This window comes from Tenrec ecaudatus, chromosome 2, assembly GCF_050624435.1.
Source record: "Tenrec ecaudatus isolate mTenEca1 chromosome 2, mTenEca1.hap1, whole genome shotgun sequence".
Lineage (NCBI taxonomy): Eukaryota > Metazoa > Chordata > Mammalia > Afrosoricida > Tenrecidae > Tenrec > Tenrec ecaudatus.
This window is the reverse complement of record NC_134531.1, coordinates 93,767,441-93,785,891: the sequence shown is the minus strand read 5'-3', so window position 1 is coordinate 93,785,891 and position 18,451 is coordinate 93,767,441. Positions and strand designations below refer to the sequence as shown.

Below are 18,451 nucleotides of genomic sequence, written 5' to 3'. Positions count from 1 at the left end.
AGTTCTCTACAATCCCTACAATAATAATAGGTTCATTTGAGGCCATTGTTGAACAATGCATCAGTTGATCTTAAGGATCTTTTTTTCTCTCTGACCTTCTATGCCACAAGAATGGTGACCTCTGATAGTTGGTTCTTACTAATAACATAAGTGACCTCTGATCATTGGTTCTTCTTGTCATCTGCAAAATAAGTGATAGGAAGTCTCACTATCCGTGCTTATAAGAGCAATCTAGCTATCTTTCTTCCAAGGATTTGCTTGTTCTTCAGGCATTTTTTGGTACAGTAAGTATTGACAACACCTTAATTCAAATGCATCAATTCTTCTCTGGTCTGCTTTTTTATTGTTTACCTTTCACTTGCATATGAGACAAGTAAAAATACCATGGCTTGGGTTGGGCACACCTTAGACATCAAAATGATATCTTTTTTTTAAAAGATTTTTGGACAGGTTTTGTGCAGCATGTTTGACCAATGTAATATGTCATTTGATTTCTTGACTGCAGTTTCCATGGGTATATATTGTGTATTTGTAAAATAAAATCAGTGATAATTTATTTTCTCTGTTCTTCATGTTGTTGCTTATTGGTTCAGTTGCAAAGATTTGTTGGTTTCGTTATGTTGAAATATGATGGATATTGACTTTCACCAGTAAGTTCAAGTTGTTTTTATTTTCAGCAAGCCAGCTTGTGTCATCTCCCACAGGTTGTTGATTCTTTACATATCAATCTATGTTCTTCTTCTTGTAGTCTAGTTTCTCAGATTATTTACTCATTATACAAATTGAGTAAATATGGTGAAAGGATGGATGTGTTCGGTTTCTGGAGTTGGTAATCCCTCGGTTCTTGGCTTCATACAGTGAAAGAATTCATGCTGAAGCCCATTTTGCAATCCAAATGGGTTTTTATGAAGGGCAGGACAAGTTTCAGGTTTCAAAGGGGTTCACAACTGGTCCCTAAGAACCATGGAGCAAGGAACACCCATGCATGTGAACCTTGGAGGGGGCAGGGTCCCGGAAGGCCATAAGCCAAAGAACGCCAGAGTCTGAGAGCAATTGGGTCAATAGGCTGTGGACCTGTGTAGGCCTGGAGTGGACACATGTGCACCAGGGTTGGGGAGGCAGACCCTGCCTCTGACCAGGAGCAGGGTAAGAGAGCGTCCCAGAGCATGCTCGCTGCCTTTATTCTAGCCCATCCCATGGCTGGGGGAAGGTGTGCTTGATGGTATTGGTTGACCCCATTGGCTTGATGTCATGAGCCTGGGCCTAGTTTGGCCAACACCTGGATTGAGTAGGAGGATGCTCAGTTTGGGGTCTTCATAAGTGTCTAATGGTTGCCTGATTTCTTTCCAACTTCCTCTATGGGGCCTTTGCAGGCATGAGAGGGACAACCCTGTCCCTAAGCTAGCTACCTAACAGATGCAACCCTGGTAGACATCTTTCCCAATTTTGAACCACACCGCCTTACACCACCTCTTAGTTTATGTACAGATTCTACATGAGATATTCAGAAATTTCTATTCTTCACAATGGTATCCAAAATTTGTTTTGATCTGCATAGGCAAATGCTTTTGCATAGTCAGTAAAACACAAGTAAATACTTGTTGATATTCTGTGCTATAGCCAAGATCTCTTTGAGCTCAGTAATGACGGCCCTTCTTTCATGTCCTTTTTTGACTTCGGCTTGAATTTATGGCAGTTCTCTGTTGATGTGCTATTCTAACTGCTTTAAATATTAATATTGTTTGGTGATTTCCACATTTTATGGAAATTGATCATCTTCCGTTGGAATGGGCACAACTTTGGATCTATTCCAGTTAGTTGGCCAGGGAGTTGTTTGCTAAATTCCGTCACGTGGATGGAGGAGTAATTTGTTAAAGTATTTCAAGGGGCATTCCATCACATCCTAGTGGCTTAGGCTTCTTGATCAAATGCTACCTCATTAATGGTCAAATAATTATTTTGGGTACAATGACTGTAGCCCTGCCATCTTGTTTTTTAAACATTTTATTGGGGGCTCATACAACTCTTATCACAATCCACCCATACATCGACAGTGTAAAGCACATTGGTACATTCATTGCCCTCATCATTCTCAAAACATTTGCTCTTCACTTAAACCCTTTGACATCAGGTCCTCTTCTTTTCCCCTCCCTCCCCGCTCCCCTCTCCTTCATGAGCCCTTGATAATTGATAGATTATGATTTTGTCATATATTGCCCTGTCCTATGTCTCCCTTCAACCCCTTTTCTGTTGTCCGCCCCCCAGGGAGGAAGTCACATGTAGATCCGGTTCCCTCTTCCTAACCCACTCTCCCTCTACCCTCCCAGTATCACCACTCACATCCCTGGTCCTGAAGGTATCATCCGCCCTGGATCCCCTGTGCCTCCAGCTCCTATCTGCACCAGTGTACATCCTCTGGTCTAGCCAGACTTTCAAGGTAGAACTGGGATCATGATAGTTGGGTGGGCAGGGGGTGGGGGGGACTAGGGGAGAGGAAGCATTCAGGAACTAGAGGAAAGTTGTATTTTCCATTGGTGCTACAGCAAACCTTGACTGGCTCGTCTCCTCCCCTAGACCCCTCTGCAAGGGGATCTCCAGTGAGTCCTGCCTTCTTTTATGTCCATAAAATCTTTCACTATGCCTGCTACAGGTTTGAATTTTTTTACTTTCTTTTTTAAATTTGAGAAATGCTAAGTGTGTTCTTCCTTTTAGTTTTCTACCTCTAGGAAGATTGCATATTTCATCATACTTACTTTATCATCACGTTGACTTACATAATACTTTACCATTCCTTTTTAAGGTGCCTTTTGAAATCATTTGCTCAGATATTTTACTCCACCATATCTCTTCCATTTGCTCTAACCACTACCCCATGTTCAGGAACTAGTTTCAGATCTTTTCTGACATTCATTTGATCTTTTCTCTCTTGCCTACCTTTTTAATGCCTTTTTTTAATACCTTTCACTTTCTGTATGTATGATGTCCATTCTCTCTTTTTAAATTTTGTTTCGTTATTGCTGTTGAGAATAACACAGCAACATATCACCAATTCAACCACGTATGCCCAGACAACTCAGCGACATTGATTTATATGCTTTGAGTTCTGAAACCTCTATCAACTTTACTTTTCTCAGATGTTCCTTTCTAGTAACACAAGCTCACTGCTCCCTATGATTGATAGCTAATCTTTCTAGAAGCTCTTTTCACCTTGATCCATATAGATAGTCCTTAAAATAGCATTTTGCACTAGGCAGCCTTTTAGTTTACTAGCTAGAAATGCTTATTTTATAAACTATAAGGAGTCCTAGTGGCGTAGTAGTTATGAGTTGGGATGCTAACCACAAAGTCATCAGTTTAAAACCACTTGCCGCTCCCTGGGAGAAAGGTGAAGCTTTCTACTCCCGTAAAGTTTTACAGTCTCCATCTTGGAAATTTACAGGGTCAGTTCTGCCCTGTCCTATAGGGTGCCTATGAGTCAGAATCAACTGGATGGCAATGAATTTGGTTTGGAAGCTAGACTCCTTTTTTAAGTTTTAAAGGGATATTTTTGAATTAGGTTTTAATGCTATCTCAGGATAGCAGATTCAGGAGTTTATCTAGTCCTCAGGACATCAGAAAGTCTGGACTTGAAAATTTGAAAGTATTTCTACATAAGCCCCCGTTCGATTTGCATTTTTCCATAGAATCTTTGATAAAATGATCTAGTAATGGTAGCTCAACATTATTCAGTTTGATTGGTCTCGTTGCCAATGAGGCCGTCGTTCTTGAAGCCAATTAGCCACATACTCCATGTCCAACAAGTCCTGATTCATCATCCTGGCAAAGCAAGACCAATCTGTGCCTGGAAAATCCTTGACTTCATTCTTTTTTTCTATTTATCATGCTATAATAGACCATATAATTTTCTGATCCAAAAGACCAATAAATAGGTCACTTCAGCTTATGAATGCATCAGTTATTGATATTAAAGCATTCAATTTAATTTTTAATGATTACCAATATTTGATATTACATATATAAAAATATATTAAAAGTTTGTATATGCATGTATTTATACAATTTCCATTGTACTATTATTAACAAATCATTTATCTAAATTGCAGAAATGCTTATATATTTTTTAATCATTTTAGTAGGGGCTCATAAAACTCTTATCACAGTCCGTACATATATCAGTTGTGTAAAGCACATTTTACATTCATTGCCCTCATTATTCTCAAAACATTTGCTCTCTACCTAAGCCCCTGGCATCAGGTCCTCATTTTTCCCCTCCCTCCCCGAGCCCCCCGCCCTCATGAACCCTTGATAATTTATAAATAATTATTTTGTCATATCTTTCCCTGTCCGACGTATCCCTTCACCCACTTTTCTGTTGTCTGTCCCCCAGGAAGGAGGTCACATGTAGATCCTTGTAATCGGTTCCCCCTTTCCAACCTACCCTCCCTCTGCATTCCCTGTATCACCACTCTCACCACTGGTCCTGAAGGGATCATATGCTCTGGATTCTCTGTGTTTCTGGTTCCTATCTGTACCAGTGTACACCCTCTGGTCTAGCCAGACTTGCAAGGTAGAATTGGGATCATGATAGTGGGGGAGAGGAGGAAGCATTTAGGAACTAGAGGAAAGTTGTATTTTTCATCGTTGCTACATCGCACCCTGTCTGGCTCGTCTCCTTCCTGAGACCCCTCTGCAAGGAGATCTCCAGTGGCCTACCAATGGACTTTGGTCTCCACTCCACCCTCCCCACCTCATTCACTATGTTAAGATTTTTGTTCTGATGATGCCTAGTACCTGGAGAAACCTGATGGTTCCCAGGTCTTAAAGGCTTGAAGGTAAACAAGCGGCCACCCAGCTCAGAAGCAACAAAGCCCACATGGAAGAAATGCTTATATTAAAAAAAATTAACCTCTCTTCATAAGGATTTTAAATTTCATCCAGATAAAGCTTGCTGGACTCTGATGCTTTTTTGGTATCCTGCTTAATTTTTCACCTGTTCAGCCATATGTACTTGGTTTTCTGCCCTACCTAAGCAATAAGAAATTGGAAAAAATGATTAAAATATTGTATTTTATATTCATAAATTGTTATTTTAGTTGAAATTCAGATGTTAGTATTAAAGAAGTAAAATATATTGTGGTATGTAAGAATATAATTCTTAAATTAAAAATATTTTATTGCCCATATATTGTAACAAACCTAGAGCAGAAGTACCTCAAGTGACCATTGATCTTTACAAGGGATAAAATAAGGAAGCAGCTGTATGGGCTGTATGCTACATTTAGAATCAAGTCCATTTTCATCAAATTCAATTATGTTTTTATTACCCTCTAGAGAATAAACATAATAGTATAGGGTGTATATATTTTTAAAATAAAATACTGAATAATGACCGTGGTTCAGAACAGTGTAAATCATTTATGCACTCATTTATTGCCTTCTAACAGAATAGCTTTTAGAAAATTGTATGTCATGACGAATCAGTTATGCCACACTTACGCTGCAGTAGTTGAATTACCTTTGGCATTTTTGTATTCTAACAGTTCTATTTATCTCCCAGTAGTGTACATTGAATAAATAATGAACATCTATATGATACGGGTTTCTCACAATAATTTCAAAAGAAAAATACATTGGTAATCCATTTTTAAACATGGCATTTCTCCTTATACTTGAATTTTTAAAGTTGTATTTCTAGCAGTGGAGCTGACATCTAAACGTGAATTCTTCCCCATCTTCTTAATATCATTAGGCTTTATGAGCCTCTAGGTCTTTCACTTTACCAAGGCAGTGATTCATTGGAATGGAGATATGTGCCCACAGGTCACTGACCTTCACCTACCCTTCATTTGAGGCTGCCATTCCCTTAACCATTTGCACTTTCACGTCCCCTTTTTGATTCATGTCAGAGCTGGTGACTCGTGGTGTGACCGTGGAATAGGGAAGCACTTACTATGAACATTCAGGGAAATTAGTAACTGGAGGGTTAATGGCTTACAAAAATGAATATTGTGAGTGTTGTATCCCAAGACTTTGTTAATTCAGTAAATGAAAACAGCCCGTAGCAGTGACATATTTTTTTAGCTAAATAAAGTTTATCATTAGTTTAACAAGATTGAAATAGAGAAGTTTTGGGGGGATCACGATATCCCATTAGAATGATTTTTTTCATCCCTTTATGCTCAATGGAATAGATAACATCATTAAGAGTTTGTCTTACTTCTCTGTGTTCTGCTTACACTCCTGTAAGTGAATTGTGTGGCACTGGTTGTAACACTTCCTACCAGCTTCGTTTCCAGCCTAAAGAAAGAGCATGGAGTGCTAGCAGAGATGGTAGCGTGTCTTAATACAGTAGGTGCAGGTGAAGGGAGACATTAGTTTTATATTGTGAAATGGCATTAGACAAAGAGCTTCTTCAATGTAGTCACCTTTATTAGAAGATACATATTATATTGAATATATGTATTTTATACTTAATAAAATTATTTGAGACTGTATATAAAATTACCTTTAGTGTTTTCCACACGATATCCTAAATGTCTGAAAGCAGTAATTTAAATATACTTATGCCATTCATCAAACTTGAACTTCTTGTAGTAGGGCAATAAGTCACACATGAATATATTTTTATCCATGAAAAATTAAGTAGAATGAAAAATTTTACTTTTCATTATTGCTATAATTTGAAGCTTATTTTATAACAGGAGGATGCAAATGAACATTCTTTCTCTCCTTCTCTTTTTTTCCTCTTAACTTCTGTTCCTATACTTCTCTTTGGGGTTTCTTTACTCTTCAAGACTACATCTGACAGAATTTCTGATTCCTTTTCTATCCTGCTAAGCAAGACCATGCTGGATGGAAAGACACTTGAAAATAACCATTGTTCCTGTCTATGTGTAAACCCATTCAAAACACACTGCAGTTGAGTTGACTCTGAATCATAGAGATCTTATACAACACCGAAAGAAACACCGCCCAGTCCTGCTCCATTCTCATAGTTGTTCCTATGCTCGAGCCCATGGCTGTAGCCATTCTGTCAATCCATCTCCATTCTGTCAATTCCTCTCCTTCGCTGCCCCTCTACTTTACCAAACATGATGTCCTTCTCTAGGGACTAGTCTGTCCTGACAACATGTCCAGAGTATGTGAGACAAAGTCTAGCCATCCTAGTCTTGAAGGAGCACTGTGGCCGCATTCTTTCAAGGCAGCGTTGTCCTCTTAGAAGTCCGTGGAACTCTCAGTACTCTTCGCCAGCGCCATAATTCAAATGAATCATTTTTCTCTGATCTTTCTTTTTTACTGTCCAACATTCACATGCATAAGAGATGATTGAAAAGACAAAACGGGTGCATAAGCAAATGTGGTGAAGAAAGCTGATAGTGCCTGGCTATTAGAAGAGTTAGTGTCTGGGGTCTTAAAGGCTTGAAGTTAAACAAGCAGCCATCTAGCAGGGAAGCAACAAAACTCACATGGAAGATGCGCAGCATCCTGTGTGATCAGGAGGCGTGACCAAGATCAGTATCAATCATCAGAAGACCCAAAATAATCATAATCATACTGATGTGAACAAGTAGGATTGGAATGGAGACCCAAAGCACATCTGTAGACAATTGGACATTCCCTCACAGAAGGGTTCACAAGGAAGGGATGAGTCAGCCAGAGTGCAGTAAATAGCAGTTACGAAACACACAACATTCCTCTGGTTCTTTAATGCTTCCTCCCCCAACTATCATGACCCAGTTTTACCTTACAAAACCCACTAGACTGGAGTATATACATTGGTACAGATAGAGTTTTTAGCACATGGAATCCAGGACAGATACACATCTCCAAGAACAGTAATTAGAGTAGCGATACCATGAGGGTAAGGGGAAGGAGGGCAAGAAGGGGAAAAATGGAACCAATTGCAAGATTCGATGTAAAACCACCACCACCCTGCCCTAGGGGGATGAACAATAGATATGTGGGTGAAGGTAGACAGCAAATGATGTAAGATGAAAATAATAATTTATAATTTATCAAGTGTTCACAAGGGTGGCAGTGGGGGTAGGGAGGGAAAAAAGAAGAACTGATACCAAGGGTTCAAGTAGAAAGAAAATGTTTTGCAAATTATGGTGGCAACATATGTATAAATATGCTTAATATAATTGATGTATGCAATGTAATAAGAGATATAAGAGCCCTCAATACGATGATTTATAAGAGAAAAGACCATGACTTACATCAGGTGCGCCTTAGTCCTTAAAGTAGCATGCTTGCTTTTCAATACTCTAAATAAGTGTTGTGTAGCAGATTTACTTAACACAATACATCTTTTGATCTTCTGACTGCTGTACCTGTTTCCATGTACATTGATTGTGAATCTAGACAAGCCAAAATCCTTCACTTCAATCTTTTCTCCCTTTACCATGATGTTACCTATTAATCCAGTTGTGCGGATTTGGGTCTTCCTTACATTGCGTTGTAACCCATACAGAAAGCTCCAATACTTGATTTTCATCAGATCATGCTTCAAGTTTTCACTTTCAGCAAGCAAGGTTGGGTCATCTGCATATCGCAGTTGTTAATATGTCTAGTTTCAATCTTAATGCCACATTCTTCTTCATATAATCCAGCTGCTCTGATAATTTGCTCAGCATACAGATTGAATAAATATAAGTGGCAAAAAGATACAACCTTGTTTCACACCTTTCCTAATTTCAAACCATCCCAGATTCCCTATGCACTAGACAGCAAAAATGAAACATTAAGATTATAACATATGATAGCAAATATGGAAAGCAACCAAATAAACTGTTGACAGAATATAAAGAAGTAGCAACCACTGACAACCATTACCATACCAGTGGGCTTCAAAAGTTTATGGGAAAGCTTCATTATCTTTTATTTCCAATTTCCAACAACTTAAAATTTTATTTTTTAAACTCTTCTTTGTGTGTGTATTCCATTTCATTTTTAGTAACTTGTTATTTTTCTTTCTTCTAAAAAATCATTTTATTGGGGGCTCGTACAACTCTTATCACAATCCATACATCCATCCATTGTGTCAAGCACATTTGTACATTTGCTACCATCATTTTCAAAACATTTTCTTTACTTGAGCCCTTGCTATCAGCTTCTCATTTTCCCCTCCCTCCTCAACCCTCCCTCTGTAATGAACCCTTGATAATTTATATGTTATTATTTTTTCATGTCTTACACTGACCAATGTCTCTCTTCACCCACTTTTCTGTTGTTCATCCCCTGGGAGAAGGTTATGGGTAAATCATTGTGATCAGTTCCCCCTTTCTCTCGGCACCTTCCTCTTCCCCTCCTGGTATGACACACTCTCAATATTGGTCCTGAGGGGTTTATCTGTTCTGGATTCCCTGTGTTTCCAGCTCTTATCTGTACCCATGTGCATGCTCTGGTTTAGCCAGATTTGTAAGGTAGAATTGGAGTCATGACAGTGGGGGGCAGGGGGAGAAGCATTAAAGAAGTAGTGGAAAGTTGTGTTTCATTGGTGCTATACTGCACCCTGACTGGCTCGTCTTCTCCCGCGACCTTTGTATACGGGGATGTCCAATTGCCTACATATGGATTTTGTGTCTCCACTCTGCCCTCCCCCTCATTCACATCAATATGATTTTTTGTTCTGAGTTTTTGATGCCTGTTAACTGATCCCATTGACACCTCATGATCACACAGGCTGGTGTGCTTCTTCCATGTCGGCTTTGTTGCTTCTCAGCTAGATAGCCGATTGTTTACCTTCAAGCCTTTAAGACCCCAGACACTTTAGATAGCCAGGCACCATCAGCTTTCTTCACCACATTTGCTTATGCACCCGCTTTGTCTTCAGTAATCGTGTCATGAAGGTCAGCATCATGGAATGCCAGGTTAATAGAACAAGTTGTTCTTGCGTTGAGGGAATACTTGAGTAGAGGCCCAATGTCCATATGCTACCTTAATAGTAAACCTATAAATATATGCACATATATCTATTTCCTCCTCATCATATATCAATACAATTATTTATGTACATGCCTGTATTTAGACTTCTATAAATACCCTTTTCCTCCAGTTCTTCCCATTTCCTTTGACTTTCCTCTTGTCCCACTATCATGTTCAGCCTTCATTTGGGTTTCAGTAATTCCTCTTGGTTACATTGCCCTTGATCAATCCCTTCCAGGCCTCTTAAACCCTCCTTGCCACTGATTTTGGGTCAGATGTTGTTTGCTTGTCCCTGGGTTTGGTAACCCCACTTCCTTTCCCCCACCTCCCCCTCTCCAATGTCCCCCCAAAACCATCGGTCCTGTTGTTTTCTCCTCCAGATTTGTTTATCCAGCCTATCTTATATAGATAGACCTGCAGAGATAATAATATGCACAAAACCAAGACAGAGCAAAATAAAGCAACAAAACAACAACAAAACCTATAACCCCTTCCCCTAAAAAAAAAAATCCTGTAAATAGTTCAAGGTCTGTTTGTTGATCATTAGGAGTGTTTTCTGGTCGAGTCTGATGGGGTGCCATGCCATGGCCTCAAAGTCTATTTTTGTTACTCCCTTGGTAAGTCCTTGTGCTGCTCCCCTTGCTGTCTGTTGCACGCCCTTAGTGTTTTGCCTCCAGGTGGTGGGGTCAGATTGGATGGAGTTCCCACGGTGTCTCGAGTGTCGTCTCCTGTAGGGCTATGGGATGTCGTGCCACTATGTACATTGGTTGCTCTGAGTGGGGGTATCATCCTCAAGGCTTGGTCGGCCAGGATGTGCTCCACTTTCTCTGGAATTACACTTTTATGGAAGATCACTCAACCACAGTTTGAGGATTGCATGGATAAAGAGCTGCCAGAATGCAAGGTGGTTTCAGGAGAGAATGTAGAACAATGGATGTCGGACAGCTCTTGACTAAAAATGGTGACTACAGAAAGATGTTTATTTGGGTTTTATTGACTATGTAAAGGTATTCACCTGTGTGGATCTTAATGAACTATGGTTACCCTTAAGAAGAACGTTAATTCCACAACATGTAATGGTGCTCCTGTAGAACTTGTACGTAGACCAAGAGGCGGCTGTGCAAACTGAACAAAGGATTGCTGCACGGTTTAAACTCGGAACAGGTGTGCATCAGGGCTGCCTTGCCACCATGTTTATTCAGTCTGGTTGACACGCAAATGATACAAGAAGCTGGACTTAGGTGGCATCAGAATTGAAGGAAGGCTTATTAATAATCTAGGATATGCAGATGGCATACCTTGGCTTACTGAAACCTAACAGAACTTGAAGTACTTGATAGAAATAAAACATTTGAATTACAACTTAATATAAAGACAACATTATGATAAATATAGAAAAGATTAAAGTTAATAATTCAATTATACTTGGATCAACAATCAATGCTCAAGGAAGCAGCAGTCAAGAAATTAAATGACTTACTGCATTGTGCAAATCTGCTCTACTAGACCTTTTTAAAGTGTTGAAGAGCCAAGGTATCATTTGGAGAACTAAGATGCACTTGACCCAAAGCATGATATTTGCAAGCAGTTGACTCAATATGCAATTGGACAATAAATAAGGAAGACTAGATTAGAATAGATGCATTTGGGTTATGTTGTTGCCTAAGAATATTGATCTCAAAGAAAAAACAAATCTTGGAAGAAGTATGGCCAGAATTCTCTTTAGAAATGAATATGTCAAAACTTCGTCTGTTTTGTCTTCTGGTGTTTGTGTGTTTTTCATTATGTGTGATAGTATATTTATGCCATGTATTAGGGTGCGTGAGATGCTCTAACCATTATGGAGTAGTGGTTACCCATTGGCCTATTAACTTAAAGCACAGAAGTTCAAAGCCATCAGTCTCTCTATGGGAGAAAGACAAGCCTTTCTACTCCATAAAGAGTTACAGTCTCAGTAACCCAGATGGGAAGATCTACCCTGCACTATAGCGTTTCTGTGAGGCAGAATAGACTCGTTAGCAATTAGTGTGAGTTTTTTATTAAGGCCCATAAATTTATTTTGTTTTTGTTGTTGTTGATAATCTTTATTATTTCTAGGTTTTACATTTAGAACTTTGATATGGTGTGAGATACGAGTTTTATGTTGTTCTGCTACAAATATCAAATTTTATCAGCACCATTTGTTCAAAAGACTTATCACTTTCCTATTGGATATATCTCATCCATTTGTTAAAAATAAGTTGTCTGTAGTTGAATGGATTCACATCTGTGTTTTCAATTCTGTTGTTTTATCACTGCTACTCAATCAGTGTTCATGGAAGCAGCAGTCAAGAGATCAAGGACAGGTTGCATTCAGTAATCTGCTGTACACGACCACTTTAGAGTATTGAGAAGCAAGAATGTTACTGAGGTTCATCTGACCCCAGTCATGGTATTTTCAATGGTCTCATTTACTTGTGAAAGTTGGACATTGAATAAAGACAGTAGAAGAATTGATGCGTTTAAATTACGGTGCTTGAGAAGAATGTTGAAAGAATCACAAACTGCTAAAAGGATAAACTAATCTGTCTTAGAAAAAGTAACGCCAGAGTGATAATACTTAGAGGCAAGGATTGGGCAAGACTTCATTTTACATACTTTGGACATTTTATCAGGAGAGACCAGTCCCTGGTGAAGGACATTTTGATTAGTAAGTGAAGGGGCAATGCAAAAGAGGAAGGCCTTTCACTTCCTAAGCTTATAAACTTCCGTAGAGCCTGGCACTGATGTTGTTTGATGTTATCGATTTGGTTCTGACTTTGAACGATAAACCTCACAGTTTTGGGCCATACTCACAATTCTTCCTATTCCTGAGCCCATTGAGCCACTGTGTGCACCCTGCTTGTCGGGTTAAGGTGTTGATTTTTTTTTTCTGTTGTGTGTGTGTTTATTGATATATATTGTTCTCTGGACACTGCTTATGCTTTTAAATTATTATTATAAATCATTTTATTGAGGGATCGTATGGCTCTTATCACAATCTGCTTATGCTTTTAAAAAAGGTTTTTGTATGTTATGCTTTCATTCTCATTTGATTCAAGCAAATTTAAATTTTCTTTATTTCTCCTATAACCCAGTAGTTTTTAAGCAGGGTTTTATTCAATTTTCACGTACTTGATTTTTTTTCCCTTTGTTCTTCAAATAGTCAAATTCTGATTTTATAATGCTGTAATTTTAGAAGATGCTGTGTAATATCTCAGTGCTTTTTAATGTTTTGAGACTTGTTTTGTGTCCTAAAACAAATAAATAAATAAAGCTCACTGCCATCAAGTTGATGCCCATTGATAGGGACCATACAGAACAGGGTGGAGCGACCTTAGTGAGTTTTCAAGACTGTTACTGTTTATGGGAATAGAAAACCCCATCTTTCTCTGGTGGTTTCAAACTGCTTACCTTGCAGATTGCAGCCCAACCTCTCTGCCACCAGGTCTGCTTCCTTGGTGTCCTAACAGAAGGTCTATTCTGGATTATATTCTGTGCGCATAGCAAAAGAGTGTATATTGTACTATTGTTGCGTGGAGTGTTCTGTAGATATCTATGAGATCAAGGTGATTGATTATGTTACTTAGTTCTCCCTATGGATAAGAATTATAAAGTAGCAGGATACAAAATGTGAAAACACTTCAAATATTTTTAGTGTTTTGATCTTCTATAGTGTAAAAATTTAATTTTACCTTGAGAAATTTACTATTCTAAAATATAAAAATGAAAATATTCTAACTTCTGAAAGTGCACACACACAAATAATTTTAAAAGTATTGCATCATAATAGTTATCATTTTCACCAGTGGAGCAGGTTGTCTTTTAAATAACTTTGTGACTGTGTGGTAAAGATTATGTGTTTTAAGTCTTAACAAGAGCCCTAATAGTAGGTTTAAGTTTCAAGATGTTAGTCGTAATTATTTTTTTCACTTTTCTTCATTTCCTTTACTTGACTCTGACTTTACCCACCTACTATTTGTACGTTTCCTTTGACTCAATTCTGAGTTTTGGTGATCCCACATACGTCAGAATAAAACTGCTCCACAGGGTTTTCAATCACTGCTTGTTTGGAAGTAGTTGTAAGCCCTACGTTATTTGGCTTTTGAACTGTTTTTATTATTTAGTGCCAATTATTAATTAAGCCCCAGTGGCATAGTGGTTACATGTTGGGTTGCTAACTACAAGGTCAGCAATTGGAAACCACCAGCTGCTCCATGGGAGAAAAACAGGGCTTTCTGCTCCTGTAAGGAGTTAAAATCTTGGAAACTTACTAGGACATGTGCATGATGGTGCTTGAGAAGGGTTGTTATGGGTCATCATCGGCTCAATGGCAGTGAGTTTGTGTTTTTGGAGGAGGAGGGGGAAGGGGAAGACATAAGATAGTATATAAATATAATATGCATACATCCAACATGCATACAATTTAGTGTGACCCTAAAAATGAAATTTTACTTTTATTATATCAATATAGTTTTTAAGTGAGTTGACTAGATACTGGATGATCAGCACTGACTTTTGAGGGATTAGGTTAAAACTATCAATATTTTTCAATAAAATCTCCTTGAACTTTATGTACACCTCCCATGACACATTTAGTGAGTCTCTCCTGTGTTTTCCCTTAACAGTTGGTACACACTAACCACCTCTTTTCTCACTGCCATCAAGTTGATTCTGACTCATACCAACCCTATAGCACAGAGTAGAATTGCCCCTGTGGCCTTCCAAGGTTGTAAGTCTTGATGGTGCAGAGAGCCTCAATTTTTTTCTAAGGAGCACCTGGGGGTTTCAAACTGCTGACCTTATGGTTACCAGCCCAGTCCATACCTGACTACAGTACTAAGGCTCCTCACACACCTCTTAGCATAATTATTTATATACAGGTTTCTCTCTCTCTAGAATTCCTTTAGGGATGGAGCAATGTCATATTTATATTTGGATCTTTTGTATATATTACAATGCCTAATATATACAAACATAGTTTGTTGAATATGTTCCTTCATTCAATAGGCATTGTTTTTAATACTCAGGGAATATAGACATGGGTACTCAGTAATAAAATTACCATTGATGTCCGTTTTAAAAAACACACTCATGTTGCATTTTAAAAGTATTTTAAAAATTAATTTACACACAACTTCTCAGTTATGTATCTACTTGCATACTTCATTAATTTGCAAAAATCAGTCATTATGATCTTTAAAGCCAGTTGGGCTTTATATTCGTTAAGAAATAGTTGAGACATATGAAATAAATAATACTGTGAAAAACACTTAGGTGCCAATGCCACTATCTAATTTAAGAAATAAAATGTTATCAATATGAAATTCCTCATTTGCCTATTCCCAGTTTTATCCCAATTCCATCTTCAACCCTGTCAGAGGTTTTCGTTTTCATGAATCTGTTGGTGATCATTTCAGTGTATTCCCGTATACTCATGATACCCATATTTGTAATCTTGAACAGTGCCTATTATATGCATATTTTCAGAATAGTATATGTATAGTACCATACTATGCATGTTCATTTGAAAGTTTATTCTCCTTAACATTGAATTCCTAGCTGTAAGATTCATTAATATTGATAAATGTATTTTTGTTTTTTATAGCTCTTTCATGAATGAATATAATTATTAAGTTTTCTGTTGATAGACATTTAAATTGTTTCCAGTGATTTTAATATTACAAATAAAGCTAAGGTACCATGCTTTTTAAAAAACCTCAGAGCCAACAAATGCCATACATTTCAGAATTTCAGCTATTTAGGGAAGATTGCTTCCATTGTTTTAGACACATTACATTTTTTGCCCTAATGCATGAGATCTAAAATTAAATGTGCTAGATGATGCATATGGCCTTAGGGACCTCTGTGTTCATGTCCAGACGTTATGGGAGTGAACTGGAGAATTAAAGAGACACACTGGGTGTGTCAGAGTGGAAATTCGGGGGCAAACTCTAGATGTATCCACAATTTAATTGACCAAGCATGGAGGCAATTACCTCTAAACTTCTTGTTTCATTGGACACTGAATATCCTTGATTTTTATGTACTCCACATTCCTAAACTTTTGCATGGAAGAACCACATATGGTAATAGATTAACTCTAAAACCTTGAGGGGTGTGGGAAGATTTTTAAATCAGAGATCTTTGTTGTCTATCCATGCTTGCAATGTAGCTTGGATTTATTTCTTCTATATATCTGTTGTTGATTATATTCTACTTCCTGTATGTTTGAATTTCTACTTTCTTTGGGGGTGGGAGGTAGAAACACATGAGGTGACTATGTATTCCTCCCATATTTGGTGCTTTCTCTACTGTTTAATATTTTGTCAGTGCATTTTAACATATTGCAAAAATAATAAATTACCATTTACTTGTCTATGATTATTGATCTTGCATCTAAAGACTGTCTGAAGCATCATATAGCGAAATCCTTAAAATAAATGCAATCCATCCAAGCAGTTGTCATCCAGTCAGTTGCAGCTCAGGCCCCCGAATGTTGCAGCGCAGAGCTTTGATCCATAGGGTTCTCAAGGCTGTCACCTCGAGAGGCAGGTCTAGAAGCAGACCTTTCCTTCAGGGTGGGCAAAAATTGCCAAACTTTCTATTAGTTTTTGGACATTCAGCAGCATGCATCAACCAAGGGACTCCAAATACCATGTTAGTATTCAGGAAAACGAGACTAAAATCTTGCATCATCTAAGTCTAAGAATATTTGTAGCCTCTCCCCTGTTAGTAGTGTTAAATTACATATTTGAAAATAATATAATAATGCTGCCTTTTCTGTGTTGAAAATTCATTAAAAACCAAAAACAATGACATTAATTACATAGTAATAACATAGTATGTTGTCAGGTTACATACAAAACTGAAATAGATCTTAAAATTTGCTTATATTCCTTTGTATGAGTATTAGGTAATTATAAAGTCATAGACTTTTAACTAGTCTGTGTTTTGAGCAAGACTTATAGACAGTTGTGACTGGCAGAGCAACAAGAACATCTTTAGATGACTAAAAACCAAATCAAATACAGATAACGAATGATTTATATTTAAAATTTTTTTAACAAGTTGACTTTAAAAGCAAGCTTAACTGTTTTAGTTGGTATCATTGAGGGAGGTCCCTGAAATGCAACTGCTTAATCCTTTTATCAGTGTTAGAACAAATTACTAAAATATCTAGCCCTCGGAAGGCTTTACCCTATTTATAAGTTGTAGTTACTGGCCTCTACCCAGTTTCAGATGTTAGAGATTAGCCTAAAAGCTGAGTCCTGATTGAAACAGATTTAGGTAGACTAACCGCTGAGCCTTTCCAGTTCACATTGCTGTAATCTATTAGGTTTCATTGAATGAGACACATGAGGATGCTATAATAAAGCCCTTTGATAAAGGGTCCCTTGAGTCAAGGTGTATTCTTAGGGCATCATGTTTCTCAGTCCATCAAAGTTAAGAAAACATACCAATCTCTTGTCAGACTTGCAACTGGCATTCCTGAATAAGGCTGTTCCATCAGAAAAGTAGCCTGTGGCCAGAGCAGGTATTGTTTTTCATGTTAAGTTCTTTGCTTTTATGAAAAGACTCTTTGATTCCCAGAGTGTGTTTGCTCCAGGTAATTCAGTTTGGATTCACTTGGGCTCCGAAGTCTCCTCCTGTAAAGTCTTCCTTAAACTTTTGCAGTATAAATTTTATAGGCTGTCCACCCCTGAGGAATTTAGAAGAGTCATTCACTTGACAATTGTTGTGATAATTCCAGTTTGGTCTTCCGTGGTTCTATCACATGTAGCCTCAAATTAATGCAGTCTATGATATTTGCTAATGGTAGCTTTCACTTTTAGTCCCAAATCTTTCTTAATGTATATAAACAAAATAAACGTATAGCTGTCAATTTGGGGTGAGGGGGTTTAGCTTAAAAGTATTTGCTTATTTATAAACATTTTTGCAGTTTAGATATGCTGCCATCAGGTGGTAGTAATATGTCATACTCGTGGGGCTCCACAGATGTCACTCTGCTTTATGGTCAATAGTTTACCCCTCAAAGATACATTTATTCATTTAAAAAAAATTCTCACTATGAATGCACAGATTTTTATGTGAAAGTTCAAATAACATAGCACATTTGTTTAGTGTCAGAGCTAAGGATTCTCTGAATGAACATTTTAAAACAGTTATGACTTCTCAGGTTTTGTTGGGCATTTATTTTCTCTATTAAGTGAAGAATTTAATGTTCAAAGTAATGCATATGCCTATGAAAATTTAGAAATTAATTTCATTACTTGAAGATTATGTCTATGAACACTTTTACTCATTTCCTTCCAGCCTTTAAATAACATTTTTGTATGTTTTATTTTTCTTTTGAATGGAGTGAGATGGCAGGAGAAAGGAACCTAACTGTAGTAATAATTATACACAGCTTCTATTACTTACATGTTTCAAAATTACAAGTTTTGGAGCTGTCTTAATATCGCATTGATTCTGTGTTCTATAACCGATACAGTTATTCACCCAT

At 37.7% G+C, this 18,451-nt stretch overlaps 1 protein-coding gene across 1 annotated transcript in view; it reads left to right on the top strand.

Moving 5' to 3' along the window:
* KIAA0825 (KIAA0825 ortholog) overlaps positions 1-18,451 on the top strand; it is a 498,599-nt gene that overhangs the window by 50,650 nt on the left and 429,498 nt on the right. The gene's annotated exons all lie outside the window — the stretch shown is intronic.